Consider the following 11,724-nt stretch of genomic DNA (forward strand, 5'->3'; position numbering starts at 1 on the left):
ATCAAGAAGCGTGTGTGTGTGGGGGGGTACATATATCAATAATCTCTTTCTACTTAAGGAAATTGCAACGAGCAATGGAGGCATTTGTGGCCGATTATCGATGCCGTTAATAAGTGTTCAACACGGAAAACTTGAACAGATTTCAAGAGAATTGTTTTCGGTTGAGGTTTTTGGCACGATCAGACTGACAATTTTGTCAGGAATTGAGATAATCGAAAAACGAAACATCTGTTTAATCGTCCGCACTTTTCTGCCTTCAAACTATTCAGGCACAACCACCGTCAAGATATACGAGCTGAAGGGAGTTAATTCAGAGAAGTGAGCTCAGGGTTTCTTTACAAGATATTGATGTGAAATACATGTTTGGGAAAAACAATCGATGGCATAACTTTCTTTCTTATTTTAAAAATGGGCCAACATTTATCAAAACCAAAAGCCATTCGAGAATCAATTGTTAACTGGAAAATCGCAAATTGACCTGAGTGGACTCGAAAGATGTTTCAGAAATTTTGAGATGACAGATTATTCGTATTCTTCAAACTAATGTTCTCATCTTGAGTGTTATTTATGCAATGTTTCAGTCAATGTAACCTGATCTTCAGGTGTATCTTGTCAAACTTGGAAAGCTGTACAGAATTTCGAACGGAACCCTGGAAACCTTTATTTAATCCATGAGGGTAGCATGCTCTTGTTCCATCAGCTAATGAACAGCTATAGCAGGAATTGGAATACACCCTACTAAAGCCTGATTGTCACAGCTGGTGAATTTAAAAAATGCAATCTGGATGTGAGGACATTTCAGAAGAACAACATGCAATAAGATTCTGTTTTAAACTTTGAAAAAAATGCCATAGAAACGTATGGAATGCTTCAGACTGCTTTTGGACCATCTTGTATGAATTGAGCATCAGTTTGGGAGTAACAAAAGATTCAAGGAAGGCAGGGAGTCTGTGAAGAATGAGGAGAAGTGTGGGAAAAGTATGGAAGTCAGAACATCAGAGTTGATTGGGCAAACAAAGAATTTCATGGATAAGAACCGTTGTGTGTCTATAGAGACAATAAGTGCAGTTTGATGTCAGTGTGGGAACTGTGAACACAATTATTCATGAGGAAGACAACAGGATGGATACTGAGAACCTTTAAGAGTAGGAAGAGTGCATGTGCATGTTCACACTATGGAAATCACTTGTCCTTTCAAAGCTGGAATACTGCTGTTAGCTGTGGTCTCCACAAAATGTAACGAAAATCTGCAAAATAGGAGTACCCCAGAAAACATTCACCAACAAAATATGGCGTAGAATGAATTTTTGGGAGAGGCTGAAGGAGCTGCACCCGCATTCACTATAACGTTGAAGAGAATGATATATTATCATCTACATATGGAAAATCTTGCAAGGAAGAGTGCCAAGCACAATAATAGTAGAAATAATATCAGCGGCGAGGGAGGCTCTGCGATACAAAAACCTGGGATTACACAGAGGATGGAGTCCTCATCCACCACAGCTTCACTTACAGTGGCACAAGAACATTCAATTGTATTCCAGCCGCATTTCAAGAAACAACTGGACATCTGGCTGGAAAAGATACTTGACCAGCCACCAATACCAGGCTATCTAAGCCCCAACATCAATTGTCTAGTGGACTGGGCTTCTGTATGAAGTGGACAGCCTGGATGCAGTGGAGCTCCAGCTCAGCTGTTTTAATAACTGACAGAATAACACAAACTACTAATTAATTACACAAAAAAAAAACAAAAAAATTATAGGAATGTATATATATATTCCATTTCTTATATGTAAAAATCATGTAGAATATCTGCATGAATATAATGACACGTAATAGTTAACTAAAGATGATCATTCCATGAGAAAACCAAAAAAACTAATATGGAATTAATTAAAATGAATGTTTAAAAGAATATGCAAATTAGCTAGATCTTTTGCAGATGAATGCAGTTCCACGATCCATGTATAAAAAAAAAAAAAAGAAGCCATTGTATATAATTTTATTGTTAAAAAGAAAAAAAAAAAATTGTACATATTGTCATCTGGGGCTTTAAGTTGATCCAACTCCTAGAGTGAATGCGGTATTGTGGTGATTGCAACTAGTGATAGGGAATAGACAAGTGGACGACCCCCGACACCCATCTTCCCTCCCACACCCTTTCTGGCCTCATGCCACATTTAATAAGAATTAGTTGCCTGTTTTATATAATTTTAACCCTAAAATTCTGTAAAATTTGTGATTAAATAAATAGAAAAAAGGGTTTTTAATATGAATATCAATAATGCACATTCAATTGCATTCCAGCCGCAATAAGAAATATAAGGAGCTCTGTAGGAATGCTACAGGAAAAGGGGCTGTCCCCTTTTCTTGTAAATAAGAACATTAGATAAGTGGAAAATGAAATTAGGATAAGCCGAGACTCGAACCTTGTAAGCAAGGTTCAGAAATAGATTTAGAATGTTAGAATTCGGCCATTGTTAAATTCCATTTAATGGTGATACCCAACATGAAATCCCCTGCTATACAACAGGAAGTGGACAGCCTGGGTTCAGTGGAGCTTCAACTCAGCTGTGTCATTAACTGATGGAATAACACAAACAAACAAACAAACAAACGAACGCAAAGAAAACCTTACCTCCGGACTACAACTTGGATGTCTTCAAGTCCAATGTTAACAAATTCCTAATGAACCGCCCCCTTAATTAAACACTTCATCAAATCTCCACACTAACCTAATGTACTTGCAATAACCCTTATCCCTGAGTGGCTTCCGGGCCTTGATAAGTGGTGATCACTGTGTAAAAAAAAAAAAAAATAAAATAAAAAAATTATGAGACAATTGAGATGAAAGAGGCTGTGACGAGGGTCATGGACATGTTCACACAATAGAACTTCCATGGAACCTTCCAGAAGTTGTTGGAATGGTACAAGTTCATTGCAACTGGATTGAAATTACGTCGAAGGGGGCCAGGGGTTTACGTGTGTGCTATCAATAAAAGTGTCCATGTGAAAAAAGTCTGGAAACTTGTTGAAGGCATGTCTAAATTTTGGTTTATAATCCAATTAAAAAAAAAAAAAAAACAGCAAAAATAAACACCAGAAACAAATACAATTGTGGTTCAGGATAAATCAATTAAACAAAAAAAACATTTTTTAATTCATAGAAAAGCGATCAGAATGAACCCAAGAGAAAATTGACACGGACCATACAAAAATAATTACTTTAATTATTAAGAAGAATATAAATTTACTGTAAATCTAGTTAATATTTTCTGTATTTTTAAAACGTTTGTTCAAAGAAATCATTTCGACATTATTTCATTGAATTTTTTACATATCAAGAAAAAAAAAAAAAAAATTCCTGAATTTGGTTTTCACAAAAGAAAGAATCAATTCGCTTCTTATTTATACTGCTTAAAAATATGTGTGTATATATATATATTAGTGATGGGACGATCCCAAATTATTTCATGATTCCGATACAATTACCGATTCCGTACTAAACTACCGATTCCGATTCTATATAAATCTAAATATTTAACTATAAAATTGTCATTTTCTCCCGATTACTGTAAAAACACATTTAAATGTGCCTTATTTTCTCAAACGTAAAAACACACGTGTGAGGGTGTGATCTAGAGATTTTAATCTTACTGGAAGTTTAAATCGATAAATATTTATTATTTTATTATTACAACAAACAGTGGAAGATGATAGTTTAAGAAATCGGTTCTGGCATCGGGAAACAGGCTCCAATTTTTTCCGATTCTGATACCCCAAAAACCTCCGATTATTCGTCCCAACACTAATATATATATCTATAAAAGTGAACGTGTCTGTGTACATTTCCCTATGCAATAACTCAATTTTAAGTCTACAGACTCGAAATTTGATATACAGGGTACTGAGATTTGGGAAAATCTTTGAAATCGGTTTTCGGCCAGAAATTTGGCTGTTAAGAGGTCAAAGTTCAACGATTTGACCTTTGAGAACTCTACCAAACTCCTCCGAGAATTTTAGGTCTAAACACTTGAAATTTTAGATATAGGTTCCTTGGACATGGATCAATCTTATTAACTTGATTTAAGCCCAAAACAATAAATGTTAAGAGGTCATAATAAGGGTCAAAGTAAAAAAAAATTGACCGCTTTTTTTTTGCTCAACATACACCTCCGAACACCTGGGCAACGCCGAGCTGAAATGCTAGTATATATATAAACCTAAAATGATTAGAAATTTTTAGTTTGAGATGTAGAAACACTGTTTCAAATTAATACCAAGTAGAATGGATCATTCTTTGGAATTTCAGAAAAAATTTGCAAAGTAGTAAAAAAAAATTTGCAAAGTAGTAAAAAAAATTTGCAAAGTAGTAAAAAAAAAAAATATTTGATGAGGTCAGAGGTCAAATAAATGAGAAAAAAAACAAAAGAGGACATTTAATTTAGGAAAATGCAGCACCCTTGCGTACCAATTAATTCCAGGCATTCACTTGTCGCCTGCGATCTGAACCGGCTGCTATGCCTGTGAAAAGACAATACTCAAACAGACCGATGCATCTGTCGAACTAGGAGAGGAGGGTGGTGGACTAATACTCTCTCCTTCCAATTAAGGTTTCTGTTATGATTGGACTCCATCTTTAATAAGGAGCAAACAAATAAGAACTAATGACTTGTGATCAATCGTTGCCATGTCTATTTCATTTGAGTTCCCCTCTCCAGTATATTGCATCCTTTTGCCAAAGAAATGAGATAACATGTTTTGGCAAACTTACAATCAAAACAGTTTGTTAAGTAATGCTTACATTTTAAAATGCCGGCATAATCGCGTTGACGCACCGGTTCTCGTCAGATCACCGAAGTTAAGCAATGTTGAGCCTGGTTAGTACCAGATGGGTGACCATTTGGGAATTCTAGGCACTGTATGTGCTCTCCGCTTATCTCGGCATTGTTTCCAGTCGTCCTGTACTTCACTTGCCACTGGTATTTAACAATGTCGTCTCAGGAGAGGTGTGGTTGGAGATTGCACACCTCCTGCCACAGAAAAAAATTTCACGCGCAGGCACCCCTTCGTGGGTATCCATCGTCTGTCAAAGACTGAAGGAGCCAGTTTTTTCCCGCCCGAACATTTTAAAATAAACTGGAAAATGAGTTGATTTAGTTGTAAAGATTAATATTTTTCTATGATTTGAATTCTTCAGACTACTGCTCTCATCTTGAGTGTTATTTTCACACAGTTTCCATCTGCAAGATCCCATGGCGCAGTGGATAGAGTACTTGATAAAATTCAGTTGTAAAAGTTACACGCTTCTGGACCTTGACGGTACTATCCTTAGTGTGAGGGACCCAAAATACAATTGCAAAATACTTAGGACTTCTAACCAGTCAGGGCTGATGAAACAAGAGTATGCTACCCCTGTGTTTTAAATAAAGAGTTTTGTTTCAAATTCCATGCAGAGTTCAACAGAAAGATTTGCGAGTTCTACGAGATACACCCGAGGAAGATTGGAGGTTACATTGATTGAATCGTTGTACAAATGACACTCAAGATGAGAACAGTAGTTCGAAGAATTCAAATCTATAATAAATCATCTCAAAGAATTCAGAAACGTAATATTAATATTTTGTTTGAAATTTTGAAATAAAATAATGTTGAAATATTAATATTTTGTTTGAAATTTTGAAATAAAATAATGTTGAAATATTAATATTTTGTTTGAAATTTTGAAATAAAATAATGTTGAAATATTAATATTTTGTTTGAAAATTTGAAATAAAAAAATGTTGAAATATTAATATTTTGTTTGAAAATTTGAAATAAAATAATGTTGAAATATTAATATTTTGTTTGAAAATTTGAAATAAAATAATGTTGAAATATTAATATTTTGTTTGAAAATTTGAAATAAAATAATGTTGAAATATTAATATTTTGTTTGAAAATTTGAAATAAAATAATGTTGAAATATTAATATTTTGTTTGAAAATTTGAAATAAAATAATGTTGAAATATTAATATTTTGTTTGAAAATTTGAAATAAAATAATGTTGAAATATTAATATTTTGTTTGAAAATTTGAAATAAAATAATGTTGAAATATTAATATTTTGTTTGAAAATTTGAAATAAAATAATGTTGAAATATTAATATTTTGTTTGAAAATTTGAAATAAAATAATGTTGAAATATTAATATTTTGTTTGAAAATTTGAAATAAAATAATGTTGAAATATTAATATTTTGTTTGAAAATTTGAAATAAAATAATGTTGAAATATTAATATTTTGTTTGAAAATTTGAAATAAAATAATGTTGAAATATTAATATTTTGTTTGAAAATTTGAAATAAAATAATGTTGAAATATTAATATTTTGTTTGAAAATTTGAAATAAAATAATGTTGAAATATTAATATTTTGTTTGAAAATTTGAAATAAAATAATGTTGAAATATTAATATTTTGTTTGAAAATTTGAAATAAAATAATGTTGAAATATTAATATTTTGTTTGAAAATTTGAAATAAAATAATGTTGAAATATTAATATTTTGTTTGAAAATTTGAAATAAAATAATGTTGAAATATTAATATTTTGTTTGAAAATTTGAAATAAAATAATGTTGAAATATTAATATTTTGTTTGAAAATTTGAAATAAAATAATGTTGAAATATTAATATTTTGTTTGAAAATTTGAAATAAAATAATGTTGAAATATTAATATTTTGTTTGAAAATTTGAAATAAAATAATGTTGAAATATTAATATTTTGTTTGAAAATTTGAAATAAAATAATGTTGAAATATTAATATTTTGTTTGAAAATTTGAAATAAAATAATGTTGAAATATTAATATTTTGTTTGAAAATTTGAAATAAAAAAAATGTTTGGATTATAATGGCGTTCTTCATCTCTATCTCTATTATTATGTGTGAGATAGATGGACTAGAAAGTGGCTGGGCTGATTTTTATGAAATTTCACACAAAGGTACTTTATGTGCTTGGTAGTGTTCTTAAATAGGTTTTATATCGGAATGTCTTCGACAGGCATCAATAATTGTAATAATCCGATCAAAGAAGGAACAGTCGATTTGGACCAAAGATAACACCTTACACAGCCTAACATCACAACTGCATTTTATAAGTTTTATTACCGCACAAGCCGAAAGGCTTGACATATAAAATCAACAGTAGGTTCTTTGATATAACATGTGTGCATTCGAAATGAATGTTTATGTTTAAAAAACAATTGAACCATGATACTTGACTTTTTCATTTTAAACTTAAATTCAAGCCATTATCACCGCACAAGTAGTAAGGCCAGGCATATAAAATCAACAGTAGGTTCTTTGATATGACAGGGGCACGTTCCAAATGAATATTTCTGTTTAGAATACAATTGAAGCATGATACTTGACCTTTGCATTTTAAACTTTAATTCAAACATTATATATAAAAAATAATTTTTATAAAATCAACACTAGGTTCTCTACAGTGCAATGTAGACTACAGTGTCGATAATAATAAAAATCTGGTCGTGTGAAACATTTGTTAATCATCATTCAATCCCGGGCAACGTTGGGCTTCCCTGCTAGTAATATTCAAATTTCAAACCATCAACAATATATCTTATCCATTAGCATAACTAGAGAACGTTTTAACACCGCTTAAAAAACACATCTAGCAAATTTATAACAATAACAGAAAAAAAAAAGACTTAAAAAATATGAAATACTTATTTTTCTCTGATGAAGGCGTCTATTGTCGAAAAAAAATTAAAGATTATAAACAAAAATATTCGCTTTCTTTGGTTTTTAAACGGATTTGTTTTTATATTCAAATATGAACAATCAATATCAAAGAACAATCTTTAATTTCTATAGATTATTTAAATAATCGATAACAAATCCGTATACATTTATGATTCTATGATATTGAAGAATAAAAATATGGATTTTGTATAGTTCAATATTTTAATTGTTCACCCCTCCCCCTTCCTTCTACTTTGTTTTGTATCTTCTTTTAAACTTCACCTATTCGATTTCCCTTCTCTATCTTCTAACCTTTGATGTAATTATTGCCTAGTGTTTATTTCATTCTGTCTACTCCATCCCTCTGTTATCATCTGTTTGTTGTCTGCATCGTTTAAAAATGCAACAGTTACCAGTGATGCTAGTAGCGAACTTCTTTTTTTTTTTTTTTGGCAATGGCATAAGAAATAACTGGTACAGTGCACCTTATATAATGAAAGAGGGAAATCGTATATAGTGGTTGCAGTTAGTTTTTAATCTATATACTCAACGAATTCTTGATCTACAGGCTTGAAATTTGGTATATAGGGTATTCAGACATGTGAAAACTTTATTTGGTTTTCATCTGGAAATAAGAGTTGCTAACAGGTAAAAATTGAAAACTTGGTACATGGGGGAGCACATCTGTTTGCTGTTTCACGAATGTGCATGTGTGAATCGTTCACATTACAGATTCCTTCTGTAAAAAAGGAGTAGGTTTCAAAACGCGTCAAGCTAGCCTAATTGTTATCGTACTTGACTCGCTGTCTTTAGGTTTTGATTTCGATGTCAGCTTGAGTATTTTTTTTTTTTTTTTTACTTGCAAGAAGTGAACTTATTATTTCGGACATTCATAAATGATCTTCCTGATAAAATTGTCTCCGAGATGGGTATATTTGCTTATGACACCATGCTCTATAACAAGCATGAAGGGGGAAACAAATGAACACATATCTAAGGAAATGGCAAAACCCTAGAGGAAAACCTCCAGTCTGTAGCAGAATGGGGACAAAAACGGATGGTCACATTTAATGCTATCAAGACTAAACTTCTTTCCTTTAATAATTACAAAATACCTTCCCAACCACTAAAAGCCATGACTAATGATTACCTGAAAGTACTTAGTTCAAACTCCTCAGCTTAATATTAACAGGAAACATGAGTTGGAACATTGAGTGCATTGCTAAGGCTGCTGTAAAGAAGGTGGGCTCTCTCTATCGTACTAGAAAGCTACTTACACTTTAAAGGATCCTGTACGTCTACAAGGCTACCATTTGCCCGTGCATGGAGTACTGTTGCCACGTATAGGCTGGTGCATCTTCTACTAGCCTCTCACTCTTAGACAGGGTTCCAAAGGGAGTTGCCAATCTAATAAGTCCCGCACTGTCAGCAAGGCTTCAACTGCTGTCCAATCGATGAAATGTTGCATCCCTCTGTAGTATTTTAATGGTAGGTGCTCCGACAAACTACAAGCCCTTGGAAACCATGACATAAATACCCCTGACAAACCCGACAAGCAGCAAAATCCCACCCCTACACAGTAAAAATCCCAAGATGTAAGAAAGCCTTCTACTCTAATAGTATCTTCCCTAGGACTGCTACACTTTGGAATTCCCTTCCGGGTTCCTGCTTCCCTGACTATACTGACATGCAGAAGTTCAAGTGTAAAGCAAACACACATCTTGCTGCTCAACTCCCTACATAGTACCGCTACAAATTATGTCCCAGATAGTAGTCCTCTACATCAAAGTGGCACTGTGCCTTGTTTGGGGTGAAAATTGAAAAAAAAAAAATACTCTCACACATATTTCCTTTTATCTAAGAGATTTTGGATTCGTGAAACAAATTCGATTTGGTTTTTAGTCAGTAAAACTGCTAAGGAATCAAAATTGACCCCCACCCCCCAAAAAATTGGAACTTGGCAGATGTAAGTTGGCTTAAAGTGCTTTTCTATGCATGCAGAAATACATATTTATAGTCTAAACAACATTTTTTTTAAAACATTATATGTATGGACATGGCTCAGAGAGCAACAAATAAAACCAGAGATCTATGTGTTTTGGTTTCGATTCTAGCTGATGGCACCCAAGTCATTTTCTTTTTACTTTTGAAATCACTACTATACATTAGGTACAATATAATAATCAATAGAGAATTAGCTCTATAATAATAATAAATACAAAATCTGGATGAATTAAAATATCGTGTTTAAACATATTTTGCAACTGAGCAAAACCGGGCAATCTGTTCGTACATATATAATACACACATATTATATATAATAAAGAAAATTCTGATGAACGAATCTTATATGAGAATGACATTGATTGGAACTATGATGTTAGCGATGACTGATAGATTAGACACGTCCATAACATATCAGTGGTGTGACCACCATGAAATAGAATGGAAGAATAGCCTGTGAGAGAGAGAGAGAGAGAGGAAAGAGAGAGAGAGAGAGAGAGGAAAGAGAGAAAAGAGAGAGAGAGAGAGAGAGAAAAGAGAGAGAGAGAGAGAGGAAAGAGAGAGAGAGAGAGAGAGGAAAGAGAGAGAGAGAGAGGAAAGAGAGAGAGAGAGAGAGGAAAGAGAGAGAGAGAGAGGAAAGAGAGAGAGAGAGAGGAAAGAGAGAGAGAGAGGAAAGAGAGAGAGAGAGAGAGGAGAGGAGAGAGAGAGAGAGAGAGGAAGGAGAGAGAGAGGAAGGAGAGGAAGGAGAGAGAGAGGAAGGAGAGGAAGGAGAGAGAGAGGAAGGAGAGGAAGGAGAGAGAGAGGAAGGAGAGGAAGGAGAGAGAGAGGAAGGAGAGAGAGAGAAGGAGAGAGAGAGAGAGGAAGGAGAGAGAGAGAGAGGAAGGAGAGAGAGAGAGAGAGGAAGGGAGAGAGAGAGAGGAAGGAGAGAGGAAGGAGAGAGAGGAAGGAGAGAGAGAGAGAGGAAGGAGAGAGAGAGAGAGGAAGGAGAGAGAGAGAGAGGAAGGAGAGAGAGAGAGAGGAAGGAGAGAGAGAGGAAGGAGAGAGAGAGAGAGGAAGGAGAGAGAGAGGAAGGAGAGAGAGAGAGAGGAAGGAGAGAGAGAGGAAGGAGAGAGAGAGGAAGGAGAGAGAGAGGAAGGAGAGAGAGAGGAAGGAGAGAGAGAGGAAGGAGAGAGAGAGGAAGGAGAGAGAGAGGAAGGAGAGAGAGAGAGAGAGAGGAAGGAGAGAGAGAGAGAGGAAGGAGAGAGAGAGGAAGGAGAGAGAGAGAGAGAGAAGAGAGAGAGAGAGAGGAAGGAGAGAGAGAGAGGAAGGAGAGAGAGAGAGAGGAAGGAGAGAGAGAGAGAGGAGGAGAGAGAGAGAGAGGAAGGAGAGAGAGAGGAAGGAGAGAGAGAGAGGAAGGAGAGAGAGAGAGGAAGGATAGAGAGAGAGGAAGGATAGAGAGAGATGAAGGAGAGAGAGAGAGATGAAGGAGAGAGAGAGAGAGAGAGAGAGAGGAAGGAGAGAGAGAGAGGAAGGATGGAGAGAGAGAAAGGAAGGATAGAGAGAGAGAGGAAGGATGGAGAGAGAGAGAGAGGAAGGATAGAGAGAGAGAGAGGAAGGAGAGAGAGAGAGAGGAAGGAGAGAGAGAGACGAAGGGGGAGAGAGAGAGAGGAAAGAAAGAGAGAGAGAGGAAAGAAAGAGAGAGAGAGGAAAGAAAGAGAGAGAGAGGAAAGAAAGAGAGAGAGAGGAAAGAAAGAGAGAGAGAGGGGGAGAGAGAGAGGGAAAGAGAGAGAGAGAGGGAAAGAGAGAGAGAGAGGGAGAGAGAGAGAGGGAAAGATAGAGAGAGGGGGAAAGATAGAGAGAGAGGGAAAGATAGAGAGAGAGGGAAAGATAGAGAGAGAGGGAAAGATAGAGAGAGAGGGAAAGAGTGAGAGAGGGGAAAGATAGAGAGGGAGGGAAAGATAGAGAGAGAGGGAAAGATAGAGAGAGAGG

General features: G+C 34.7%; 1 protein-coding gene and 1 pseudogene across 1 annotated transcript in view; one reads left to right on the plus strand and one right to left on the minus strand.

The window, feature by feature from the left end:
• The window catches only part of LOC145252452 (uncharacterized), a 209,007-nt gene that overhangs the window by 48,163 nt on the left and 149,120 nt on the right, over nt 1–11,724 (minus strand). The gene's annotated exons all lie outside the window — the stretch shown is intronic.
• Nucleotides 4,814–4,931, plus strand: LOC145252908 (5S ribosomal RNA; annotated as a pseudogene).

This window comes from Euprymna scolopes, chromosome 29, assembly GCF_053919585.1.
Source record: "Euprymna scolopes isolate OS-2025 chromosome 29, ASM5391958v1, whole genome shotgun sequence".
Lineage (NCBI taxonomy): Eukaryota > Metazoa > Mollusca > Cephalopoda > Sepiida > Sepiolidae > Euprymna > Euprymna scolopes.